The sequence below is a fragment of the Rhincodon typus genome, chromosome 17 (genome assembly GCF_021869965.1).
Source record: "Rhincodon typus isolate 14 chromosome 17, sRhiTyp1.1, whole genome shotgun sequence".
In the NCBI taxonomy this organism is placed as follows: domain Eukaryota; kingdom Metazoa; phylum Chordata; class Chondrichthyes; order Orectolobiformes; family Rhincodontidae; genus Rhincodon; species Rhincodon typus.
The window spans coordinates 29,209,319-29,219,559 of record NC_063348.1 but is presented as its reverse complement, the minus strand read 5'-3'; positions in this window follow the sequence as shown (position 1 = coordinate 29,219,559).

The window sequence follows — 10,241 nt, the reverse complement described above, 5'->3', positions numbered from 1 at the left end:
GCTGGATGACATGAGTATGGTTATTTATGTTATCTGATTTTTCTGGCATCACATATGAACATAAGAAAGCAGGAGTAGGTTGTACTGTCCCTCATGCCTACTCCACCACTGAACAAAATCATGGCTGATCTTCATACTCAACTCCATATCCCAATATCTCTTCTCTTAAAATCCAAATTCTATTGATCTCGAGCATACTCAGCAACTAAGTATCCACAGCTTTCTGGGGTACAGAATTTTAAAGATTCACTACCCATTGAGTGAAGAATTTTTTTGTCATCTGTAACCCCTTCTGAAACAATGCTCCTAACTCTGGGCTTTAGAGACAGGGGAAGAGCCTCAGCATATATTCTGTTAAGGGCTGTCAGAATCTTACAGGTTTTACTGAGATTATCTATCATTCTTCTAAACTCCTGTATCATTGTGCTGAATCTATCCTCATAGGACAAACTTCTCAGACAGGAATAAGCCTAAGGAACTTTTGTTGTAGCTTCTCTGAAGCACATGTACCCTTCCCAGGAACAGCAACCAAACCTATACATGATGCTACAGGTGTAGTCTCACTTTCTCTAGACCATTGATTTTGCACTATTTCTGATTTGTTTGGATATTCCGCTATGAAAGCAGAGACAATGGGTGGAATCTTCTACATTCATTGATAGTGAGGAGGGAGGGGTGGGTGGGGGAGAGATTAGTTAGGATGGTGTTGCATCTAAACACTCTTGCTTTCACACCTCTGGCAGAATTAAGCTCTGAGCAGGAAGCCCTATATTCGATCTGCCCAGGCTGCAGCCGATTTAGACCATAATTGTTGAATTAAGGACTACTTCAAAGTCTTGTCTCACCAATGCTGGGATGAAGCCAGCTACAGACAAGCCTGTTGACATATGATGTGCAGCCAAAACCATGTGGCCAGCTTGTCACTTCCATATAGGGAGAAGCTTTGATCAAAGGAATTCAGTGCCTGATCAAGGGATTGGACTTTGGAAAGGGGGAGGGCAGATGACAGCTATCCCCTGCCTTTTACTGTCGACACTCTTGCACCCTTCTGCCTGGGACCTCACCCTCAGAACCCTCTTCTCCTCCCCCCCCCCACCCCCACCAACATTACTTAAATGTGGCCTTTGTCAATGTGCAACCCTGGGACTCTGGTCCCTGTCCTCTGGCCCATTCAGTGGCACTTCTGAGCACAAGACTTCCACCTTGGATTCTTGTTCACCGGGATAGTCTTGTCGGCAGGCAACGACTGTCTGATTGGTTTGTAACTCTGCAGGCCTTCTTGAAAAGAGGCAGTGCAGGACTCTTGCAATCTGTCCAGCTAGCAGCCAAAACCCCCAATGCCTTAACAACATATTAGGATCATTCTTGCTCAACAGGTTGCTCACTATGAGATTACTAATTGTCTGGTCACAGAAGGTAAGATAGCAAGTAGCCTGTTCCCTTGTTGCTTCCACTATGTATTGTTCTCAAACACTATCTCAAATGCATTCCATAACGTCATCCTCCAAATTACTTTTGTCAATTTGAGATGTCTAGCCTATATAAAGGTTAAGGTCTCCCAAGACTATCCTAAATCATTTGATGCCAGTTCGTCACAATTCTTGATCAACAATTTGTACAACAATACTGATAATGTTCGAACGCTTATAAACTATTCCCACCTCTACTCTCTGTCCCTAGTTACTTCTCATCACCATCATTCTGATGCTACTCCTTGACATTCTGAGCATTTCTTTGGAGTATTCTTGTGTTTTTTTTTATTATTATTGGGCTATCGTCACCACATTTTCTATTTTGTCTTTCTGAAATGCCATGTACTCAGGAATATTTAGCTCCCAAACTTGGTCACCATGCAACCGTCTTTGTAATGGTTGTTAGATCAATGTCACTTGTACTGTTGCTTTGTATCAATTATCTGAATTATTGGCAAAGTATAGAAGATTACATTAATTTTTAAAACTCTCCATTTCTGCTTCTTTTCCCTTTGTCACATTTAAGGCTGAAAGAACACACATGAAATCACAGGTTTAATTTTTGACAAATATTTAACAAAATTTAATGGAGGCTGTTTCTCATTACTTTTACATGTGTTCTGTGCCTTTTGTGTAGTACCTCCAGACCAGATGACTCCCTATAAACTACAATGTTCTGTACTGTACCATATCCAAGTGAACTTAATTCTCAATTCACCTTTAGGACACCCTCCACTTCTTAGAGTGTTTTATTTCCACAAACTATTCTCCAAAGTACAGACTGGAATTCAGAACTACCAAGGAGATTCTACCTCACTTCTGTAGTTATGCATATTCATTCTGTACTTTCTTAAATAGATGCAGATCAACACATAACATTGTTTAAATAGAATGTGGTGTAGGACTGCAGGCTGAGAAGCTTAGTATAATGAAAAGATTGTTTGTTCTAGTGGGAATTGGGGCACATATCAGGTGTGGCAGAGTAGGACCTTACCCTGAAATAGGAACATGTAGACACAATCATTCACATAACAGACAAAAATTATCCTCTATTTATGGCAGAAATGGCTGTAATCCTTTAGCAGTGCCTGGAAGTGCAGACATAGAAAGATTTAATGGAATGGGTAACATTGTCACTGAACGCAGTGGAGTGGAAAGGATACTTGATAAAAAGATGTCAGACCTGAAGAAAATCTGCTATGGTGAACTGAGAAAACTGAAAGGTGAAACAAGCACTTGCAACACAGCATGCAAGTAACTATGCGCTCCAAATATTAAATATCTTTCATCTGAAATATGCAACCTATAGAATGTTACTCAAGACAAGAAAGTATAGGCACAAAAGAGCAGGGAAATATAAGTTTAGAATTCAGGATAAAGCTGCTTAAGAAAGAATTAAAGAACAAGTACATATGCTAACCTGTATGGCTTACAAGAATTCTAACGTGGATTCATACCATGAAGGCTTGTAAATCAGGACACTAATTTGGGTCAAGCTAATGTTTATTAAGTTATATCATTTGTAATTCTTCGATCTTGCCAATAGATTAACCTGTTCTTAATCATACATAGTAATTGCAGCACAGAAACTTGCCATTTAACCGATTAGACCGATGTTTCCCACTGCCTCTTCTTTTTTGCTTTCTCCATTCATATATTCTGGTTGTCAATGGCAAAGCCTGCATTCATTTCCTATCTTTGAATTGCCCTTGAAGCTATCTTCTTGTATACAAGTGACTAGCTTGCTATGGCATTTCAGAAAACAATTACCAATTAACCACATTGTTGTGGGTCTGGACTCACAGCTAGATCAAATTGGTTATGGATGACAGATTTCCTTCCCTAAAGCGGATAAGCCAACCAGATGAATTTTTAACAATAATCTGATATTACTCCAAATTTATCTATTACTTCTCAGCTGCTGTTATTGGATTTGAGCTCATATATTAGTCTAGGCCTCTAGTTTATTACTACCCATATAAACAGTATTCTACCATGCTTTCCATTTTAACTTCTAACAGTGCAGCACTCCCCTGGAGTGCAAGTTTAGATCTTTTGTGTTCAAACCTCTGTTTTGGGAATTGAGCACACAATCTTCTGTCTCAGAGGTTACAGCATTCATTTCTCCTGATTCATAGTTAATACCTACGTGTCATTTCTAGCTGTTTGCACATTCAGTTGCATTTCTCATTGAGTAGCAATAGTTCAGAGAAGAACAAAAATCCAGGATTCTAACAGACAACCTTCTGAGCCATACCACCCTTTACATTTGCTTGTAATCAGTGCAGTCTTCACAGAAACAAAACCAAGGAAAAATATTGGTTTTGATTGTGACTTAAGTTTAGTGGAGCTATAAAGCTCATTTGCACATTGAATATATATATATATATGGGAATGGGTTTCATAAATAATAATTTATGGCCTTTTTAAAGTGCAACGGTATAGAAATATGATAATGAATATTTTAGTATAAGAGTTGTGATTTTGGTAAATCTGTTTTGGTAAATCATGTTAACACTTTCATTGCTATGCTACATAACACATACATTGTCCACATCAGTCAGCTGGCTTTGTTTTGGAAGGTATTAATGTTTTGTAGTTTAAGAAATTCAAACATGAGTGTCTGTTTTGCATGTGCAGCTTATGCACAGTGAGATATGTACTGCTACCTGCTAGCATGCATGGTATGTTTAATACTATGTTGACTGTTTCTTGATAAATAGAGGCCATGCATTTAGATGTCTTATTTCTGTTATAAATATTAAATAACTGATGTATTCCAATAAAATTAATGCTATCTTTATGTATCATAACCGTGTGAAAAAAGCTCCTATGTGAAACAATATAGGTAAATGTCCCAATTGAGTGAAGGATCCCTCGCTTTGTCCTGTTGGGAGTGTGTGTGTATGTGTGTGTGTGAGGTATGTGTGTGTGTGTGTCTGTCTGTGTCTGTGTCTCATGGCTACTTTGTGTGATAGCCTACAAGACATGGTCTGATATTTACATCATATTTTATGTAAACTCCATTTAAAAAATGCCACGTGTTCCAAATGTGTGATGTATATTTAAACTTGGCTGTATATTTTATCAGGTCACTTGTAATTTCACTCATGCTGCTTCTACTCATGTCTGTCTGCACTATCAGAACGCACCTACACGTTTAATGTGACAGCTGAGTGTCCCATTTTATTTGCGTAAATAACATGTTGAATGAAGTCAATGACCATTTTTGTTATTTAATTAAAGAAAGGTGATAGTGTTCTATGTCATGTAAAGATACTACTTATTGAATGGAATTTTTGAATAAATAACCTCAAAAACCTTCCTGTTTTAATTAATTACATTAAAATTTATATGTAATATACCAGCTGATTTTCCATACTTTCTGCATGGACCAATGTAAAAATAAGGTTTTTTTGTCTGTTGTGTTGTAAAACATGAAGATACAAGGTACATGTCATTGTTTACTTCACAGTCATACAATATGCGATGAACTCCTATATTCTTCTAGTTACTGAAACATTTTGTTATCTATTCTAATACCTAGTTTTCTTCTACCATTCTCTCTTGCATCAAACTAAAGCTGTAAGTTGTAGTGGAAAATAAATATAGTGATCAAAACCAGGTGGGAAGCAGCATTTGCTCAAAGTGATTTGATAACCATCTCAACAATGGATCTAAGACATTCTTATGGGTGTCTCTTCAGTTAGAAGTGGATTGAATTTATGAGGAAAAGTACATATGCTGATTTAGAAGCCTGAGAGTGCCTGAGGCAGGCAAGAGAGATGATTAGGTAGTGTGAATTATAAAGCCATGTCAGCGATGTTCCAGAGTGCTCAGATTAGAGTAAGCCTGGACACAGAGATAAACATCACTGCTTTTTGTAATTCTCAAAACTCATCATCATATTCTAACAATCTGATCTATAAAAGCTTCAATGGGCTAAACATGTTGCTGAAAAGTAACATATGATGAGGCAATTTCGAATTTCAACATCCTAAATACACAATAAAGGAACCACACATACAAACTTCCCGCATACAGTATTTTTATGTCGCTGAAATTTTTCTTTTAATAATCTATTCAGAAATATTTCCTTTAACCTTGTTAAACTTAAACCATGCCTTTGTTGGAGTACACTGAATTCAACAAAGATGACCTGTATCATTCCTCAAGACGTCATAAGGATATAATTATGCCAGTGAGCCAAGTAAACCATCTTAATTATTTGATAGAAATTGCTGGCAAAACTTAGCAGGTCTGGTAGCATCTGTTGGAAGAAAGCAGAGTTTTGAGTCAGACAACTCTTCATTAGAACTACACATGCTGCCACAGATGCTGCCAGATCTTTTGTGTTTCACCAACAATTTCTGGTTTTGTTTCAGACCCACAGTTTTTTGTTTTATTTTAATTCTTTGACTGCAGTTTTTAAAGAACATCCTAGGTATTTCTATATCTTAATCCTGAAAAAAGAATGAATGGACAGGCATCCAAGTTACTTAGGATACCTCTGTTCTGTAAGACTAAACTAAGTAGCAATGATTCGATTGATGTACAGAAACATCAATTAAGCCATTATGTGATGGATTTGAAGAGCAGCATCAATGGTACATGGAAGTAACACAAAAGAAAATGTGTGTTATAGAAGAAGTGAAAAATATATGAAATACTTTGTCTAACATTTTAAAAGCTGTTTTATGTTTACACAGTACGTGTTTCTTCAGTTTTTGATTTGAAACCTTATCTCCTGCAAAACAAAACTAAATTTGACTTCTAGATGCACTGTAGCTGATGGTAATTTTAACCTAACCACCGATTTGGAAAGGGACAGGATTGTGTGCAACGCTGATTTTTCAACCTGCCTGATTTCATTTCCCAGTGAGGAATAGTATTGCATAATGTCTATACTGGCTTTCCCCAATCCTAAGGGAGTCCCTGCAAGCCAGTAAGATTAAAATTGTCCCATTAATATCACTCAGGAAACAGCATGGTGACTGACAGTAATGCTGTTTGCCATAGAAGATATGGGTTAATAAATATTTTCAACACTTTATTCTTATTCAAAGCGCAGTCAATCAAGAATAAACTGGGGTTCACTGCCAAATGTAAGGAATTGCAGAATCGTATGTAATAATCTATAGAGAAAGATCAACTGTATCACTTTGAAAAGGTGTTGGTAGGACCTCTCTCTAAACACAAACAAACATTATTCAAGCAAAGCAAACATGGTAAATTCAGTCTTGTTATTTCTATTCCGTACTCTCCCCCTTTTTTGAGGATTTCTTTATGATAACAACTGGTTTACAGTTGATGTGACAACTCCATTTAGACGGGCTTAAACAAGAATCAGGTGCACCTTTCAATTTTCAATTAACCTACCCATTAAAGGTACCATTATGGAACTGTGCGCTGATACTGAGAAAAGTTGATGAATAGTTCATTTGCTCCCCCCAACTCCCCATATCAACTACCCTAAGTACCAGGCAAAACCATGCAGAAATCAAGATTATTTCATCAAAGCACAAAGTTGTTTCTCTTAACACTATGTATTTGCTGCAGATATTTTGCTGTGGACTGTTGCAGGTAAATGAATGATAATTAGCAGTAATTGCAGAAAGACAAATAGGCACTGAGATTCTACTGATGTACATATCTCTCTACAGACTCCATCGTGTGGCTGAACCTGAACTAATGTTTACTGAGTGACATTTATTTTCGTGTTGGCTAATCCAGGCAAACCTGTAGGGATAGCTTTCAAATAGTTTTCTTTACAAAGCACAGCTTATATTTTTAGCATGTCTACATTACCATTTTAAGGTCTTGTAAATGCATTGCAAAATCTCCACTGACAATATTTATTGATAATGCAGATTGTGCTGGCTTAGCTCTACATCTGTCCATGACTGAAAAAAGGTGAAGCTTTAGTGACTTCTTTCTTTCTGGCATAATATATCAGGATTAAAAGCAGGTTTACTCCAAGAAAATGGAGTACTTGTTTTGTAATGTGAACTGTAGATTATATTTTCTGAAGGAGAATCCATGTTCTTCAATTCAAATATCACAGACAAGAGGGAGAGCTGAATTCAATTATTCATATTGGTCTCCTTTTCCATCCATAACAGAGATGGTTTTCTTCAATGTTGTTACTGTCTTTTTAAAAATATTCAATGGTGAGTTTCCCGGAAGCCTGTTTGTGAGGACCAGTTTAAAATGACATTCAGTAAGTTTTGTAGTTTCAAAACAACGAGGGTTTATCACTGCATTTAAAACCCAGGGGAACGGTTTGCAACATACATTTACATATGTATGCATCCAAGAAAGAAAAGAGAAGGAAAGGGACAAAAGTTCCAGAAATCTTAAAAGATACCAGAATTGGTTCACATGAATTTGTGGGTCAAGTAAATAAATGTTCTGTTAAAATTATTTCTGTTAGTTGGATACAGCAATCCTTTTCTGAGCAGAGCCAGTTGAATTGCAGGTCAAGTTGTAATAGGAGTAAACTGGGAATTGATTCACTTTATAGGCAAAACAGTTTATTTCCCAAATAGAGAGTTTTGAGAGATATTAAAGTCAGATGCAGGCATTTAGCTAAGCCTGAACCCCTTACTCTTCTGGTGTTACAAGTAGACTAAGGAACAAAAATCAAAGCTGTACAGCTAAAAGTGTTCAAACCAGTCAGCAGTTGTAGCCATCTTACTGGGGGTTTAAGTTGAGACATGGAGCTAACGAGGTGGATTTGATAGCCCTACATCTGAGACCAATGTGTTTTTGTCACAGATAACTGTAGAAACAACTGCATCAAGCTAAGCAAAATTGAGTTTATATTGTTTTCTTTGTTCAGCACTGGCTGACATAGACATCTTGGTTACTAGTCCTTTGCGTTGATTTGGTTGAAATGTTCATACAGTGCAAGGACTGTCCCATTCTAGGAGATTATTTTACTTTTGACCTGGAAATTGCTGAGAATTTCTGGAAGCAGTTATTATGCTCATTTTTGTTCCAAAGTAGCCATTTTAAAATTCAGTAAAAGTTCATTCTAAAAGAAGAATATTTAAAACTACACAAATAGTAAATACATAAATATATAAATGTATACATAAATAATTACTTTTATTCTGGGGTGCTGGTGTCAATGGCTACACCAGCATTTATTGGCCATCCCTGGAGGGCCATTAAGAATCAACCACATTGCTGTGGCTCTGGAGTCACAGGTAGGCCAGACCAGGTAAGAATTGCAGTTGTTTTCACTAAAAGACAATAGTGAACCAGATGGGTTTTACCTGATAATTGACTCATGGTCATCATGAATCTCTTAAATCCAGATTTTTTTTATTGAATTCAAAATCTGCTACGACAGGATTTGAACCTGAATCCCCAAAACATTTCCTAGTTCTCTGGATTAATCGTCCAGCAATAATGCCACTAGGCCATTGCCTTCCTCATTTTAGGATTGTGCTCTCTTCCTGTCATCCGGACATCACAATAAATAATTATCAATTTTTAAAAAATATACATGTACAATTGGCAGTACATTGAGAAACTATTTTTAAATTTTGTTTTTTTTAGCCATCTTTTGCAATTTTTTGTTAAAATTGAGCAATTCATCTGATGCTGTAAGGGAGAGTTGGACAGTTTAGATTGTTCAAAAACATACTCCTGTATGAGGGTTAAGAGCCTTAGATCTATTCCATGGGACATTGCACTTTAGTACAGCAGACATAATGATTTCTTTGATCTTTTACACACGGATGGATAAACTGATAACAACTGAAAATCTACAGAGATATTATTTGCTTCTATTCATTTAATTCACTGGTTAGTAAACCTGTTTTGCAGTTTATTTTAATATTATGGCTTGATTATAAAATAGTGTGTTCTGCTAATTTCTGAATTCAGTGGAGACCAACTGATGATACATGTTGATACATTCAGCAGCTGAATTACAAAGTTTTCCTGTTTGATCCCTAGGCTTCCGATAAAAGTATCCCAGACTGCACTGATAAAGGTACAACAGTGCAGGTTTAATTCCTGTACCTGGCTGAAGTCACCATGGAGCTCCCATCTTCTTGACTTTATCCTTCACCTGAGATGTGGTGGCTCTCAGGTTAAACCACCGCCAGCCATCTCTTTCTAATGAGAGTGCAACCCAATGGTTTCAGACGACTATAGTGGTTTACCTTTACCTGGGTGTCCTTATTCACAGTTTTCAAATCTTCTCACTTATGCCCAGCATTAAGCCACTAAATCCTGGTTTCTCTCCCTGTTATGTTTCTAAAGTCTATAACCAGTTTTCAATTTATCTGTATTTTAACTATCCCCATGGTCCTTTTACTTTTTAATCTTTGACAGTTACTTTTTTTAATGTCACGTTCACAGTCACCACCCAGATTTCTCCTTTGCAAATTGGAAAACATGACACGTGCTTAAGATTTGCTCACTTAACTTATTCACAATTTGTATTATGCCTTGTATTAAATGCGTTATTCACTCATATTATCCATAGATGATTCCTTTTATAGATAGGGAGTAGCTAAATCAGAAACACATTTAAAAAAAAATTGAATTTCATCAACTTTCAAATTTAAGCCTTGAAATAAATTTTTAAGCCTGAGGATTTTCAGCAATCTTCGCAAATGTAATTGAGTCCTGCTGTCAGTACGGTTCCCATCGGGAGGATAATTTTATTAACGTACTATGATAGAAGTAAGATAATAGTAAGATTCAGAAAACTTATTCAACTATATCATCTCCTCCTTCAAAATGCAGAGA